At 37.7% G+C, this 18,614-nt stretch overlaps 1 protein-coding gene across 1 annotated transcript in view; it reads left to right on the top strand.

Annotated features, from left to right (window-relative positions):
• The window catches only part of LOC123563983 (eukaryotic translation initiation factor 3 subunit D-like), a 224,789-nt gene that overhangs the window by 7,794 nt on the left and 198,381 nt on the right, over nt 1-18,614 (top strand). The gene's annotated exons all lie outside the window — the stretch shown is intronic.

Below are 18,614 nucleotides of genomic sequence, written 5' to 3'. Positions count from 1 at the left end.
TCAGACTTGACCTCAGCCTAGTTTTAATTTGTTTTACTGCACTAGCTCCACGTTCAGGCCATGCATTTGAGACAGGGAGTGACAGTAAAATATCAGCAAGGTCACTAAGAATGGGGTAGAAATAGTTCAAACTCACTAACCTTTTCAGGCACTCATTTTGAGGTTTGACTTCATCCTCAGAGTTCCACCTTAACAAGTCATATTTTAACTTGCCCCATTCAGCAGTGAGCTCATCTTTGTCAAGATCAAAGTACTCTGCAATTACCTGTATATCCTTAACACCATAACTTTTGAATGCTGGATCATTTTTACCAGGAACCTTGTTTGCATCAAAGACAGCCAAAGATGACAAAATTGGCAGAGTGTTGCCAAATCTGGCTTCAGTATTCTTTTTTAATGCATCTATATATTTTCTACACAGATACTTCATGCCTGTAATGTCATGGTCCGAGGGTTGTAATTCTAGCATGCTCAAACAACCATCAGTTTCAAGATCTTTACACAGTTTTTCAACTGGGGAGAAGCTGTCTGCTATTTCATCAAGCTTGTCATTCGTGTATTGGATGGAAGGGAGTACTTGACAAAGGCCTATGGTTCCTAGCTGAAAGGTCTTGCTAAGCTGATCAAGATGGGGCAAAACTTCTGCCAAGATATAAACAGCACTGACAAACTTGAAACTTCTGATTTTAATGAGTAAGCCAAGTGCAGCTGAATCACTGCTTTGCAGTTTGTTTAGAGTCTGCAACACAGTAGGATATTCCTTGAGGATAGCTTGTACTGAGCTATTAAAAGAGAGCCACCTAGTCTGACAAGCTTTTTTCAGCCTATGCATAGCTACATTCTGCAACCCCATTTTGCTTGCCAGTCATAACAGATGCACCATCTGAAACAAAAGATGACAGTTTTCCAATTTCAAGCTCAAAGTCTGTTAAAGTTTTAACAATCATCTGTGTTATAGTCTGAGCATTAGCAGAATCAGACTCTTTCAGCAAATTATCTATGGACAGAAATACTGTTTTAATATCTTTCTCAGCTCTGTCATAAAACTGTACAAATGTAACCATTTGCTCATAAACAGAAACATCAGTGACATCATCAACAAGTATACCAAAGTGTGGTGCTTTCTTTAGTTTTTCTAAAACAGAACACTCAAGAGCTTCACCCAATACCAAAAACATCTCTCTTAATGATGGCCTTGACTTATGGTCAAAATATTTCATTTCTTCTAACCCTAACTTTTCTATCAGTTGTATCAATGACTCGGCTTTTTTGTTAGGTATTTCCTCTTTAACAAGCCAGTAAATTGTTCTAAAAACCTTCAACAAAACTGTATCTGAGACTTTATCATGTTCATCTATTTCTTTTTGGAAATAGGAGACTCGTTGTAAAAGTTCAGTAGTTACAGCAGTTTTGTGCTGCTGGGTCATAACATGGTCATCCAATGCCTGTAAACGTAATCTTGAGCTGGCTTCCTTGTTAAATGTCTTAGATTTGTTCTGGGGATTGAAGCAGTCATGTTTGTTACACAATAAACAGTATATGCCCTCTCCTTCAACATAAGTAGCCCACCAAATACCTGTTTTGTCACAGTATGACACTTTTTTGTCCAACCAACTATGCTGAAACTTATATTTCATAGAAAGCATACGACTTTTTTCATTCTTAGAAAGGCTGCAACAACCCGCGAAACATTTATCATGATGGTGAGTAACTTTCTGTGCAAATAGATCATCCACTAAAGATACAACTTCAATGGCCTTAGGTACATCTGAGCTATCCTGTAACTTTGATACTTTAGATGATTCTGCATCAGGTCTTTCTTCACTTGCTTCATGACTTTGTGACTTTTTCTGCTCTGTATCATCAGAACCTTGAACATTAAAATATATGCATTCAGTCTTTGCTGATATAGGTTACCATATTACAGAGTAGCAGAAAAGAATATATATTTGTTGAACTGGTTTAATTCTTGATTATTTCTGCATGTAAGCAAACTTAATTATAAAATGTGTTGAAAACATTTTTGGACAGGTTCAGTCTTTGTGCCTACCAGTACACTTGGGCATCTGACAGTTTTCTGCAGACTCTTTCAGTTTACTATCATCAGGAATGGAAGTGGCTTGACCTGGTTGATCAGAACCTGAAATTATTGACAAATTTAATTTTATTATAACTGATTAAATATTGAATCTGAAACACACTTACAAAACTTATAATTCATTTATAAATTAAAAAGTACGTAATCTATCATTTCAGTTTCACACTGCCAAATATAGACTATAGTTATGACAAACAGAATCAAAGTCAATTTATTATATATTTTTACTGTCAAAATCAGTATTAGAAAAATTCTATTTCAAAACAAATATCGTACATTTAGTTTTCTTAGCCATCTCTGGGGTATTCTCTGGGTCAGAATCATTGGGTTCTTCTGAAACCAAAAAAAGCAAACATTTATGAAAATCTGAACAATGTTCAATCATAATATTACAGATTAAATATTTAAATGAAATCTAAGTCAATATTTTGAGGTTCAACACTCATAACAATTCCTCAAGACTCAAAGAATATTCTGCATATCCATTTCAAGCCCCTCCCCCCTTAAAACAAAACAAAAATGCAAAATGAATGGTAATTAGTGGTCAAAAGTTCATACGAAAACAAAGCATATGATTGACCGACCAAACTTCTTCAAGAAAGTTGCTGTAAACCAGTGTCATATAATTACAACAGAGATTCACAACAGTCAACACGCAAATTCTAGATCTGGTTCTAATACACAAAGGAGTTGTGTTTTGTGTACTTTATTAAATAAAAACTTAAATATCTTTGATTAAAAGTCAGATCTAGTTAATAAATAACGTGTGTGTGTGTGTGTGTGTTGTGTGTTTTTTGTTTTTGTTTATTTGTTTGTTTTTCGTTTAGTGACACGCTTGCGAGCCGCATTATGCGGCACATATATATGTACTTTCGTATTGTGTATTCCAGATTTCCCGCGACAACAAATCAGTCTGTGAAAACAAAAACTTGTAGATTCAGTTGCATAAAACAAAAATATCGGTCTATCACGCTGGTATAAACTTGTAGATTCAGTTGCATGATATATACGTTTTACTTACTACGCTTCCTCTGTGGTTGAAAAAAACAATCAAGTGTTTTTTGCTTGACCTTGTCACCCTCCATTGCGGTGTACACACCGTAAAATTTCACTAGAGGGATGCGACTAATAACGTCACGCACCGAGCTAATGCTGCAAGTGCGTGTTTAAAAATAGCAACGGTTTTTTCAGCGGAAGTAAACAAATTATTTACTCACCAGGTGGGTACAACTACAGATTGAGCCGATGCAGCTTCGTATACCATCAAGTTTCCGCGGATTTGAACACAAAATTGACAAAATTTATTTTCGATGTTGCGGAAAAAGTAGCCGGTGAGAATGCTCAAATAGCCGGTTGATTTTTCCGGCTTCCGGCCCATTTCTACACCCCTGCCTTTATGGGTTCCAGAGTTATGGCCCCTGAAAGGGCCAGAATTAGCTATTTTGACCTTGTGGGCACAATAGCAGCTTCATTTATGATTTGAATTTAATCAAACTTGCACAAAACTTGTGTCACCATAAGATCTTGATTCCTTAGTTGAACCAGCCAGATCCCATAATGGGTTCCAAAGTTATGGCCCCTGAAAGGGCCAAAATTAGCTATTTTGACCTTGTCTGCACAATAGCAGCTTCATTTATGATTTGATTTTAACCAAACTTGCACACAACTTGTATCACCACAAGATCTTGGTTCCTCTCTTGATCTGGCCAGATTCCGTTATGGGTTCTAGAGTTATGGCCCCTTAAAGGTCCAAAATCGGCTATTTTGGCTTTTGCAGCCATATAGAGACTTCATTTATGGTTTTATTTGATACAAACTTCCAAAATAACTTCAACAACAATAATTCTTGGATTCCATGACAAATCAGATCCAAGCATAGGTTCAGAGTTATTTTATATCTGATTACCTCCCCTGATTGTAATCAAAATGGATTTATATCAGTAAGTACTTATAGGACTTATTTGAAATTTCATTATTGTCATTAGTTGGACTGAGCCAATCAAGGTAGATAACTATGGACTGATTTGATGTCAAATTACCTCCCTTTATTTCAAATTAAAATGGGTATATCTCCATAACTAATGAAGATACTGATATGAAATTTCATTTTTGTCAACAGATTTATTTGGCAGATCCTTCTTTTGTTTACTTACAATAATTTTTTTTTTTAATTACTTCCCTTTTACGTTACTATAAATAGCTTATTTTTAGTAACTTTTTTATTATTGGCCGTAGGGAAAAACCGAGACCACTTTTCTGTGGTACAACATGGATGGTACCTCCAATTTTTATGTGTATTTTGACATATCTGTACCTTGTGAGAATTTTTTTTTCTTTTTGGTTAAATTTCTTCCCTTTGTTGTTACTGTCCTTTACTTAGTCTAAATTTGTTATACCAACATATTTCAAATGTCTTCAACTATTAGATCGCCATTTTTCAAGTCTATTAGTAATGGGAAATGCCAGCTTTCATCAGGATATTCATCATAAATGATATTATACTCTGTTTTCACCTTGTTTTCATTTGCTGAAAACACTGACACAACTTTAGCTTGAAACCAGATTTGCTCATTTTCATGCACACATTTATGTTGAATTTGTTTGCCAATTAAAATTTCAGGATTGTCTATGTAAATGTAAAGTTTCTCTTTCTGCTGATCAATTTTTCTTTTTTCTCTGGCTTTTATCGACTGTTGTGTTATTTTCACTTTTCTTTCATTAACTTCATTTCTTGATATTTCGCTGTCTCTGTATTTTAAACCTGCTCAGTGCTGTATCATTTTCATTAATTTCCTGCACCCCATTCAGATTAATTATCTGCCTCAAGTTGCACTTTAATTCATCAGTTGTAAATTTTATTTTGTTCACAGACTCCTGGAAAAGTTCTCTTTTCCCTTTTGACTTTAACACCGATTTATGAAATTTAATTTGGCATAAAACAGCATTTCTAAAGCTACTTCCTAGAGCTGCTTCCTTCTCGTCAATTTCGTTTTCGGCCCATGGCCCACCATATTTCGTAATTTCTCTACTTAAATTGAAATTCACGTTTAACTCTTTCTTTTCTTTTTGCTCAACTTTTGCCTTTTTCTCAATCAATTTTGCTTCAATTTTCTTTTCAAGAGCAATTTTTCTGCTTTGAAACTCCTCCTTCACTAATTTACTTTGCTTTCTAGCATCTTCAAGTACCTTAGACTTTTCTTCTTGTGTCAGTGTTTTTAGCCATTGAAATGGTTTGTTTTTTGAGCACATTACAATTACTTCTAATGTAAGTGATGAAGCAGCTGGTTTGCTTCTCAACAAATAATCTAGTGCCGCCATGTCTCTTTCTGAAATTGTATTCGTTTTAGGGACATTGCTGGCTGATTGTCTAAACTCATCTGTAGGATTATAATACTTGCCATCAGTCAGTTGAGACCTTGCCTGGCCCTCGAGAAGGACTAACATCTGAGCTGAAGGTAACTCCAGGGCCATGACTGTTAATGCGTCCTCTGATGGTGAACTAGAATCTGCAAAGAATGAGGCATAGAGATCATCCTTAACTACTTTAACTTTCTCACCAAACATTGCCTCCCCTGAAAATGGCAGACTACTGTCTTCTGCCCATCTGGTTAATTTAAGTTTCATTTGAAGAAGATCTTCATTCAAATCTAGAATAGACCCATCATTTTCTAATATCCGCCAGAAGGGGCCGGTGACAAGCTTATCAAATATACCAAGGGCTCGACATCCTGCAAGGTACCCAACTTCATTGATATCACATGTAAGGGACTTGAGAAGACCATTTGGATCTGGCCAGTCTTTCAGAAAATCTGCAATATCATGCCTGTGATAGTACACAGCAGCCCCTTCATGAAAGATAACATTAATGCGGTGACCTTGAAATGTCATTAGGGTGTTCCAGGGGTGTAAAATTCTTTTTCACACCACTCGCCCTGCAGGACTAGTAGCTAGTAAAATCTACTCGCCCTTAGTTGACAGTCACTCGCCCTAATAATTGACATTTTTAATATTGTCACGTTTTATGGAAGGAGTATTATGTACAACAAGCAAATTTAAAACATAACACAACGCTCGTACACTACGTTTCCTTTTTGATTTATTCATTTTTGTTACTTTCACACCAGACATTTTTCTTTCATTAATTTTGTCATCTCCACCATCAAGTTGCTCTCCATAATAACTGCATCGATAGTAAAAATAATCACAGCCTAGCCCTTACCGTAGTTTCCCAAAGTGTCAGGAAAGTATTAAAAATCAGTTATTTTCATTTTCTCAAGACTTATTTCCCGACAAATAATTATTTTGAAAAGTGTCTTAAAAATATGGACACAATAATCATCATCCACCTACCCGTCTTGAAAGCGAAAAAAAAGTTGACGATCATCGGTAATTATTCTGTTGATAAACTAAGTAATTGGCCTGTTTTCATCATCAATTAACATCCTCTCAAAGAGCTAAAAGAAGTGTGTCGGTATCATGGCATCTGAAGCGGAGATCAAAGCGGTATTGTTGCACGAGATTGTCATGGCATTACGTCATATTAAAGTTTTCGCGCCATGTGACCTATTTGCCCTCAAGGAATTTACATTATCGTTTGAGAAGAATATTTTATATTAAAAAATACATGTACAAAGATTCATTTAAAACTTATTAAAAACCGCAACAACATCATTTTGTTTTATTTTAAAACCACATTTCTATTTACGTCCACGAGGTCACGTACCCTATTCCGCCGCACTAACAAACCGTTTTACCCAAAAAAATCGTTTTACTCAATGTATTTAAATTACCGCCGCTTTTTCATTATTTAAGATTTTTAATCCCCCGCCGTGGCGGAGGGATTATAGGAATGGTCTGCGTCCGTCCGTCCTTCCGTCCGTCTTTCCGTCCGTCCTTCCGTCCGTAACAAAATCGTGTCCGGTCCATATCTTCTAAACCCCTTGAAGGATTTTCATGAAACTTGGGTCAAATGATCACCTCATCAAGACGATGTGCAGAACCCATGAGACAGCCTTGTCGGTTCAAGGTCAAGGTCACAACTCAAGGTCAAAGGTTTGAGCCTGCCATTTTGTGTCCGCTCTATATCTCCTAAACCCCTTGAAGGAATTTTATAAAACTTGGGTCAAATGATCACCTCATCAAGACGATGTGCAGAACCCATGAGTCAGCCATGCCGGCTCAAGGTCAAGGTCAAAGGTTTAAGCCTTCCATTTTGTGTCCGCTCTATATCTCTTAAACCCCTTGAAGGAATTTTATAAAACTTGGGTCAAATGATCACCTCATCAAGACGATGTGCAGAACCCATGAGTCAGTCATGCCGGCTCAAGGTCAAGGTTACAACTTAGGGTCAAAGGTTGAACCTTCCATTTTGTGTCCGCTGTATATCTCCTAAACCCCTTGAAGGATTTTCATCAAACTTGGGTCAAACGATCACCTCATCAAGGCGATGTGCAGAACTTATAAGTCAGCCATGTCGGCATAAGGTCAAGGTCACAACTGAAGGTCAAAGGTTTGAGCCTTCCATTTCGTGTCCGCTCTATATCTTCTAAACCCCTTGAAGGAATTTTATAAAACTTGGGTCAAATGATTACCTCATCAGAACGATGTGCAGAAATTATGAGTCAACCATGCCAGCTCAAGGTCAAGGTCACAACTAAGGGTCGAAGGTTTGAGCCTTCCATTTGGTGTCCACTCTGTATCTCCTTAACCCCTTGAAGGATTTTCATCAAACTTGGGTCAAATGATCACCTCATCAAGAACTCATGAGACAGCCATGTCAACTGAAGGTCAAGGTCACAACTGAAGGTCAGAGGTTTCAGCTCTGTATCTCCTAAACCCCTTGAAGGATTTTCATGAAACTTTGGTCAAATGATCACCTCATCAAGACGTTGTGCAGAATTCATGAGTCAGCCATGTCAGTTCAAGGTCAAGGTCACAGCTAAAATCAAAGGTTTTACCCTTTCACTATCCAGAGCAGTGGCGGGGGATTTAGCTGTCTTTCAGACTGCCTTGTTTAATTCTGTTTTTTGTTCTTTCTGGTCAAAAGTCCGAAATTTATGCCCATGGTATGTATCACTTATTTTCTCTTAGAAAGAAATCAGTAATTAAGATCGCGCTGTTTGAAATTTAACAAATGATTATATGAAAAATAGACCGTTTTCATACAAATTTGCTTACATTTCCGTCGATATTTTATTGAAATCTTAGTAGAATTCAGATTGTATTACTTCTCAAGCGATGTTGAAAAACTGAAGCGATAATGTTAAAAATTGAATGCACTACGCGCGTTTTTTGTGTACGTGTCGATAAACAAAAGTAACGGAGATGTAAATTTGATATTACGATAGGTCGCACGTGCTCTCGGAATGGAAAATTACCGACCTGACGTTTTGATATCTTTACGATTCGCGGGTAAATTCCAGTCAATCAAAGTAGCAACTGAAATATCTCAAAGTTTGTTGTGCTTTTCAAGATGTAATTTCTGAAATTCATTAAAGCTACGACGTAAAAACCACTTGCCCGATCGGTCGAGTATACAGCGAGATCCACTCGTCCTATCCAGACTTTAACTCGCCAATGCGAGCGGGCGAGTGGAATTTTACACCCCTGTGTTCTTCTTGCCTTTTCCTCTAAGATATGCATCCCAAAATGCATGAACCGCAGCTTTGTCAGAACCACGTTTTGTTAGGGCTTTCACAGCTGTTCGACACAAACGGAATGTACCACTTTCACCACTCTTGAAAGCAAAAGGATTTTTAGCTCACCTGTCACAAAGTGACAAGGTGAGCTTTTGTGATCGCGCAGCGTCCGTCGTCCGTCCGTGCGTCCGTCCGTTAGTGCGTAAACTTTTGCTTGTGACCACTCTAGAGGTCACATTTTTCATGGAATCTTTATGAAAATTGATCAGAATGTTCACCTTGATGATATCTAGGTCAAGTTCGAAACTGGGTCACGTGCGGTCAAAAACTAGGTCAGTAGGTCTAAAAATAGAAAAACCATGTGACCTCTCTAGAGGCCATATATTTCACAAGATCTTCATGAAAATTGGTCAGAATGTTCATCTTGATGATATCTAGGTCAAGTTTGAAACCGGGTCGCGTGCCATCAAAAACTAGGTCAGTAGGTCAAATAATAAAAAACCTTGTGACCTCTCTAAAGGCCATATTTTTCATGGGATCTGTATGAAAGTTGGTCTGAATGTTCATCTTGATGATATCTAGGTCAAGTTCGAAACTGGGTCACGTGCCTTCAAAAACTAGGTCAGTAGGTCTAAAAATAGGAAAACCTTGTGACCTCTCTAGAGGCCATATATTTCATAAGATCATCATGAAAATTGGTCAGAACGTTCACCTTGATGATATCTAGGTCAAGTTCGAAACTGGGTCACGTGCTCCCAAAAACTAGGTCAGTAGGTCAAATAATAGAAAAACCTTGTGATCTCTCTAAAGGCCATATTTTTCATGGGATCTGTATGAAAATTGGTCTGAATGTTCATCTTGATGATATCTAGGTCAAGTTTGAAACTGGGTCAACTGCATTCAAAAACTAGGTCAGTAGGTCTAAAAATAGAAAACCTTGTGACCTCTCTAGAGGCCATACTTTCGAATGGATCTTCATAAAAATTGGTCAGAACGTTCATCTTGATGATATCTAGGTCAAGTTCGAAAGTGGGTTACGTGTCATTAAAAAGTAGGTCAGTAGGTCAAATAATGAAAAAACCTTGTGACCTCTCTAGAGGTCATACTTTTCATGGGATCTGTATGAAAGTTGGTCTGAATGTTTATCTTGATGATATATAGGTCAAATTTGAAACTGGGTCAACTGCGATCAAAAACTAGGTCAGTAGGTCTTAAAATAGAAAAACCTTGTGACCTCTCTAGAGGCCATACCCTTGAATGGATCTTCATGAAAATTGGTCAGAATGTTCACCTTGATAATATCTAGGTCAAGTTTGAAACTGGGTCACGTGCCATCAAAAACTAGGTCAGTAGGTCAAATAATAAAAAAAAACTTGTGACCTCTCTAGAGGCCATACTTTTCATGGGATCTGTATGAAAGTTGGTCTGAATGTTCATCTTGATGATATCTAGTTCAAGTTTGAAACTGGGTCAGCTGCATTCAAAAACTAGGTCAGTAGGTCAAATAATAAAAAAGTCTTTTGACCTCTCTAGAGGCCATATTTTTCAATGGATCTTCATGAAAATTGGTCAGAATTTTTATCTTGATGATATCTAGGTCAATTAAAAACTAGGTCACATGAGCTCAAAAACTAGGTCACTATGTCAAATAATAGAAAAAACGACGTCAAACCCAAAACTGGGTCATGTGGGAACAGGTGAGCGATTCAGGACCATCATGGTCCTCTTGTTTCCTTCTGCTATACTATCCTCAAAGGCATTGAATGCTTTGTCAGCATCTGTCCCAAAATTTGCCAGCAAGTGTAACCTGCAGGCAAATTTTCCCATTTCATTTAATGATTTTTAGCTCACCTGAGCAATGCTCAGGTGAGTTTTTCTGATCGCTCGATGTCCGGCGTCTGTCGTCTGTCGTCTGTCTGTCGTCTGTCTGTCAACATTTAGCTTGTGTATGCGATAGAGGCTATATTTTTCAATTAATCTTCATGAATATTGGTCAGAATGATTGCCTTGATGTAATCTATGCCAAGTTCGAAAATGGGTCATTCGGGTCAAAAACTAGGTCACTAGGTCAAATCAAAGAAAAACCTTGTGTATGCGATAGAGGCTGTATTTTTCAATTGATCTTCATGAATTTTGGTCAGAATGATAACCTTGATGAAATCTAGGCCGAGTTCGAAAATGGGTCATCTCGGGTCAAAAACTAGGTCACTAGGTCAAATCAAAGAAAAACCTTGTGTATGCGATAGAGGCTGTATTTTTCAATTGATCTTCATGAATATTGGTCAGAATGATTGCCTTGATGAAATCTAGGCCGAGTTCGAAAATGGGTCATCTCGGGTCAAAAACTAGGTCACTAGGTCAAATCAAAGAAAAACCTTGTGTATGCGATAGAGGCTGTATTTTTCAATTATCTCATGAATATTGGTCAGAATGATAATCTTGATGAATCTAGGCCGAGTTCGAAAATGGGTCATCTCGGGTTAAAAACTAGGTCACTAGGTCAAATCAAAGAAAAACCTTGTGTATGCGATAGGAGGCTGTACTTTTCAATTGATCTCATGAATATTGGTCAGAATGATTGCCTTGATGAAATCTAGGCCGAGTTCGAAAATGGGTCATCTCGGGTCAAAAACTAGGTCACTAGGTCAAATCAAAGAAAAACCTTGTGTATGCGATAGAGGCGGTATTTTTCAATTGATCTTCATGAATTTTGGTCAGAATGATAACCTTGATGAAATCTAGGCCGAGTTCGAAAATGGGTCATCTCGGGTCAAAAACTAGGTCACTAGGTCAATCAAGGAAAAACCTTGTGTATGCGATAGAGGCTGTATTTTTCAACTGATCTTCATGAAATTTAGCCAGAATGATTACCTTGATAAAATCTAGGCCGAGTTCGAAAATGGGTCATCTTGGGTCAAAAACTAGGTCACTAGGTCAATATCGAAGAAAAACATTGTGTATGCAATAGAGGATGTAGTTTTCAATTGATCTTCATGAAATTTGGTCAGAGTGATTGCCTTGATGAAATCTAGGTCGAATTTGAATATGGGTTATCTGAGGTCAAAAACTAGGTCACTAGGTCAAATTAAAGAAAAATCTTGTTTATGCGATAGAGACTGTTTTTTTTCAATTGATTTTTATGAAATTTGGTCAGGATGATTGCCTTAATGAAATCTAGGTCGAATTTGAATATGGGTCATCTGAGGTCAAAAACTAGGTCACTTGGTCAAATCAAAGAAAAAAACTTGTGTATGTGATAGAGGCTGTATTTTTCAATTGATCTTTATGAATTTTGGTCAGAATGATTGCCTTGATAAAATCTAGGTCGAGTTTGAACATGGGTCATCTAGGGTCAAAAACTAGGTCATATCTAAGAAAATGCTTGTTTTTTATCGCAAGAGACCAATTTTTTGGTCCAATCTTAATGAAAATTGGTCAGAATATTTGTTTCCATGAAATCACTAGGTCAAACATGTTTTACACTGTTATGGTGTGTTTCTTAGGTGAGCGACCTAGGGCCATCTTGGCCCTCTTGTTTTTCTTCAGATGTCAATAAATCAAACTTTTCATTTACAGCAGGTAACAGCTGTTGTCGGAGTTCTTCAATTGCAGCATTGAAGACTGCATTAGTTGCACACTGATCACTCATGAAATGTTTAATTGAACATATGAGTTGGGCTGCATTTTTGTCTTTATCTGCATTTCCTAATGAAAACGCCAAGTCACTAATCATACCTTTAAAGGCCTGAACATATGTCTGCCCATCACCACCAGCCACCTGCATAAGGCCTACAGACAAACTTCTGCCATCAGAGAGTTTAACCTGCGCACCTTCGTAATGTTGATGAAATTTGGTGGTGGCATCCTGATGCAACACGTGTCCTTGGTTTTTTTATCTCACCTGTCACAAAGTGACAAGGTGAGCTTTTGTGATCGCGCGGCGTCTGTCGTCCGTGCGTGCGTGCGTCCGTAAACTTTTGCTTGTGACCACTCTAGAGGTCACATTTTTCATGGGATCTTTATGAAAGTTGGTCAGAATGTTCATCTTGATGATATCTAGGTCAAGTTCGAAACTGGGTCAACTGCCTTCAAAAACTAGGTCAGTAGGTCTAAAAATAAAAAATCTTGTGACCTCTCTAGAGGCCATATATTTCACAAGATCTTCATGAAAATTGGTCAGAACGTTCACCTTGATGATATCTAGATCAAGTTCGAAACTGGGTCACGTGCCTTCAAAAACTAGGTCAGTAGGTCAAATAATAGAAAAACCTTGTGACCTCTCTAAAGCCCATATTTTTCATGGGATCTGTATGAAAATTGGTCTGAATGTTCATCTTGATGATATCTAGGTCAAGTTCAAAACTTGGTCACGTGTGATCAAAAACTAGGTCAGTAGGTCTAAAAATAGAAAAGCCTTGTGACCTCTCTGAAGGCCATATATTTCATGGGATCTGTATGAAAGTTGGTCTGAGTGTTCATCTTGATGATATCTAGGTCAAATTCGAAAGTGGGTCACGTGCCTCAAAAACTAGGTCAGTAGGTCAAATAATAGAAAAACCTTGTGACCTCTCTAGAGGCCATATTTTTCATGGGATCTGTATGAAAGTTGGTCTGAATGTTCATCTTGATGATATCTAGGTCAAATTCGAAAGTGGGTCACGTGCCTCAAAAACTAGGTCAGTAGGTCAAATAATAGAAAAACCTTGTGACCTCTCTAAAGGCCATATTTTTCATGGGATCTGTATGAAAGTTGGTCTGAATGTTCATCTTGATGATATCTAGGTCAAGTTCGAAACAGGGTTATGTGCGGTCAAAAACTAGGTCAGTAGGTCTAAAAATAGAAAAACCTTGTGACCTCTCTAGAGGCCATACTTGTGAATGGATCTCCATAAAAATTGGTCAGAATGTTCATCTTGATGATATCTAGGTCAAGTTCGAAAGTGGGTAATGTGCCATCAAAAAGTAGGTCAGTAGGTCAAATAATGAAAAAACGTTGTGACCTCTCTAGAGGCCATATTTTTCATGGGATCTGTATGAAAGTTGGTCTGAATGTTTATCTTGATGATATATAGGTCAGCTTTGAAACTGGGTCAACTGCGATCAAAAACTAGGTCAGTAGGTCTTGAAAAAGAAAAACCTTGTGACCTCTCTAGAGGCCATACTTTTCATGGGATCTGTATGAATGTTGGTCTGAATGTTCATCTTGATGATATCATGGTCAAGTTTGAAACTGGTTCAACTGCGGTCAAAAACTAGGTCATTAGCTCTAAAATTAGAAAAATCTTTTGACCTCTCAAGAGGCCATATTTTTTAACGGATCTTCATGAAAATTGATCTGAATGTTCACCTTGCTGATATCTAGGTCAGTTTCGAAACTGGGTCACATGCGGTCAAAAACTAGGCCAGTAGGTATAAAAATAGAAAAACTTTGTGACCTCTCTAGAGGCCATATTTTTCATGAGATCTTCATCAAAATTAGTGAGAATGTTCACCTTGATGATATCTAGGTAAAATTCAAAACAGGGTCACGTACCTTCGAAAACTAGGTCAATAGGTCAAATAATAGAAAAACCTTGTGACCTCTCTAGAGACCACATTTTTCAATGGATCTTCATGAAAATTGGTCAGAATTTTTATCTTGATAATATCTAGGTGAAGTTCAAAACTGGGTCACATGAGCTCAAAAACTAGGTCACTATGTCAAATAATAGAAAAAAATGACGTCATACTCAAAACTGGGTCATGTGGGAAGAGGTGAGCGATTCAGAACCATCATGGTCCTCTTGTTTCAAGATTTTTCTCAAAATCATTGAGCATTTCTGATGCTACATGTTTCGCAGCCACAACCTTCGCCTCCGTCATAAGCCAACTCAACAGCGTTTTACTTGGCAGTCTATAGGGAACTTTACCAGTAAATGAGGATAGAACCACACGGACAACATCCGGTAATTTAGTTAAACTAACATTGCACTCTGTTAGTAAACTCATGCAACATTCGCGTACCTCATCAGTATATCTGCCGTCACAAAAAGTATTTATCATATCTGATTCCATCAGTTCTAATACTCCTCTGAGATTATTTATTTCTTTTTTGTTTGATTCAGGTTTACTATTCAAGTTAAATTGTTCATCTTCATAAGTGATCTGACTATCTTGATTTTTTAGCTCACCTGTCACAAAGTGACAAGGTGAGCTTTTGTGATCGCACAGCGTCCGTCGTCCGTTGTCCGTTCGTGCGTAAACTTTTGCTTGTGACCACTCTAGAGGTCACATTTTTTATGCGGTCTTTATGAAAATTGGTCAGAATGTTCACCTTGATGATATCTAGAGCAAGTTCGAAACTGGGTCACCTGCGGTCAAAAACTAGGTCAGTAGGTCTAAAAATAGAAAAACCTTGTGACCTCTCTAGAGGCCATATTTCAAAAGATCTTCATGAAAATTGGTCAGAATGTTCACCTTGATGATATCTAGGTCAAGTTCGAAAGTAGGTCACGTGCCTTCAAAAACTAGGTCAGTAGGTCAAATAATAGAAAAACCTTGTGACCTCTCTAAAGGCCATATTTTTCATGGGATCTGTATGAAAGTTGGTCTGAATGTTCATCTTGATGATATCTAGGTCAAGTTCGAAACAGGGTCATGTGCGGTCAAAAACTAGGTCAGTAGGTCAAAAAATAGAAAAACCTTGTGACCTCTCTAGAGGCCATACTTGTGAATGGATCTCCATAAAAATTGGTCAGAATGTTCATCTTGATGATATCTAGGTCAAGTTCGAAAGTGGGTCACGTGCCATCAAAAAGTAGGTCAGTAGGTCAAATAATGAAAAAACGTGACCTCTCCAGAGGCCATATTTTTCATGGGATCTGTATGAAAGTTGGTCTGAATGTTTATCTTGATGATATATAGGTCAAATTTGAAACTGGGTCAACTGCGATCAAAAACTAGGTCAGTAGGTCTTGAAATAGAAAAACCTTTTGACCTCTCTAGAGGCCATACCCTTGAATGGATCTTCATGAAAATTGGTCAGAATGTTCACCTTGATGATATCTAGGTCAAATTTGGTCACATGCCCTAAAAAACTAGGTCAGTAGGTCAAATAATAAAAAAAACCTTGTGACTTCTGTAGAGGCCATACTTTTCATGGGATCTGTATGAAAGTTGGTCTGAATGTTCATCTTGATGATATCTAGGTCAAGTTTGAAACTGGGTCAACTGCGGTCAAAAACTAGGTCAGTAGGTCTAAAATTAGAAAAATCTTTTGACCTCTCTATAGAGGCCATATTTTTCAATGTATCTTCATGAAAATTGATCTGAATGTTCACCTTGATGATATCTAGGTCAGTTTCGAAACTGGGTCACGTGCGGTCAAAAACTAGGCCAGTTGGTATAAAAATAGAAAAAAACCTTGTGACCTCTCTACAGGCCGTATTTTTCATGAGATCTTCATGAAAATTAGTGAGAATGTTCACCTTGATGATATCTAGGTAAAATTCAAAACAGGGTCATGTACCTTCGAAAACTAGGTCAATAGGTCAAATAATAGAAAAACCTTGTGACCTCTCTAGAGACCATATTTTTCAATGGATCTTCATGAAAATTGGTCAGAATTTTTATCTTGATAATATCTAGGTGAAGTTCAAAACTGGGTCACATGAGCTCAAAAACTAGGTCAAATAATAGAAAAAACGACGTCATACTCAAAACTGGGTCATGTGGGAAGAGGTGAGCGATTCAGGACCATCATGGTCCTCTTGTTGATTTATGGCCCTTGAATTACTGATTGGATCTGCTCATCCAGACCATCTTATTGGATCCACTCGTCTAAACCATCTAGAGAAACTACACATTTTTCATAGGGGCAGTTGTGGGAGACATGCGCTTTTCTCAAAAGCATCTCTAGTTTAAGGTTAATTTTGATTTGTTTTCACTGTATTTCAGTTATTACTAAATAGATTTTATTCAAACTTAAATAGATGTTCCACCTCATCACCCACATGTGACACAAGGTGCATACCTCTGACACCAATATTTCATGAATTATGCCCCCTTTTACTTAGAATTTAAGGTTAATTTTGATGCATTTTCATTATATCTCAGTTATTACTAAATGGATTTGATTCAAACTGAAAATAGATGTTCCACCTTATCACCCTTATCATGTGACACAAGGTGCATAACTTTGACACCAATTTTAGAATTTAAGGTTAATTTTGATGCATTTTCACTATATCTCGGTTATTACGAAATGCATTTGTTTCAAACTTGAAGTAGTTGTTCCACATTATCACCCACATCATATGACACAAGGTGCATGACTCTTGCACCAATATTTCCTGAATTATCCCACCTTTTTGCTTAGAATTTTACTTTTATAGTATTTTGATACACTTTATCTGTACCTCTCTTAAGCCACATTTAAAAAAGTCTTTGTTTGCTGTCTCCTGAGCCTACTCTGTGAAGTTTTTGCCCTGTCCGTCCGTACGTATGTCACACTTAATTTCCGATCAATAACTGGAGAACTATTTGATCTAGAACCTTCAAACTTCATAGGGTTGTAGGGGTGCTGGAGTAGACGACCCCTATTGTTTTTGGGGTTACTCCGTCAAAGGTCAAGGTCACAGGGGCCTGAACATTGAAAACCATTTCCGATCAATAACTTGAGAACCACTTGACCCAGAATGTTGATCCTTCATAGGATGATTGGTCATGCAGAGTAGATGACCCCTATCGATTTTGGGGTCACTCTGTTAAAGGTCAAGGTCACAGGGGCATGAACGTCAAAAATCCTTTCTGATCAATAACTTGAGAACCTCTCGACCCAGAATGTTGAAACTTCATAGGATGAATGTTCATGCAGAGTAAATGACCCCTATTGTTTTTGGGGTCTCTGTGTTAAAGGTCAAGGTCACTCTGTTAAAGGTCAGTGTTGAAACTTCATAGGATGATTGTACATGAAAAGTAGATGACCCCCATTGATTTTGGAGTCACTCCATTAAAGGTCAAGGTCACAGGGGCCTGAACATTGAAAACCATTTCCGGTCAGTAACTTGAGAACCACTCGACCTAGAATGTTGAAACTTCATAGGATGATTGTTCATGCAGAGTAGATGACCCCTAACGATTTTGGGGTCACTCCATTAAAGGTCAAGGTCACAGGGGCCTGAAAATTGATAACAATTTCCAATCAATAACTTCAGAACCTCTTGATCCAGAATGTTGAAACTTCATAGGATGATTGAACATGCAGAGTAGATGACCCCTATCGATTTGTGGGTCACACTGTTAAAGGTCAAGGTCACAGGAGCCTGAAAATGGAAAACAATTTCCAATCAATAACTTGAGAACCACTTGACCTAGAATGTTGAAACTTCATAGGATGATTGAACATGCAGAGTAGATGTTCCCTATTGATTTTGGGGTCAGTCTATTAAAGGTCAAGGTCACAGGGGCCTGGTCATGTAAAATCATTTCTGGAGAATAACTTGAGAACCACTTTACCTAAAATGTTGAAACTTAATAGGGTGATTGGACATGCAGAGTAGATGACCCCTATTTATTTTGAGGTCACTTGATCAAAGGTCAAGGTCACAGGAGCCTGAACAGTGACTTGAGAACCACTAGGCCAATAATGTTGAAATTTAACGGGATGACTGGACATACCAAGTAGATGATCCCTATTGCAGCCAACCATCAGTGTCTCTTTGACTTTCGCTCCTGACCCCTATTGACTTCTTGCCTATATGACTTTGCAATGGGGGAGACATGTGCTTTTTTACAAAAGCAAATTCTAGTTAGAAATTAAATTCTTTCAAAATATAATCCCCCTCATTCATAAGAATGACATATTCTGCGAGGTATATAAATTCACTGAATTTGCCTGT

The sequence above is a fragment of the Mercenaria mercenaria genome, chromosome 2 (genome assembly GCF_021730395.1).
Source record: "Mercenaria mercenaria strain notata chromosome 2, MADL_Memer_1, whole genome shotgun sequence".
Taxonomy (NCBI): domain Eukaryota; kingdom Metazoa; phylum Mollusca; class Bivalvia; order Venerida; family Veneridae; genus Mercenaria; species Mercenaria mercenaria.
This window is presented reverse-complemented; position numbering and strand designations above follow the sequence as displayed.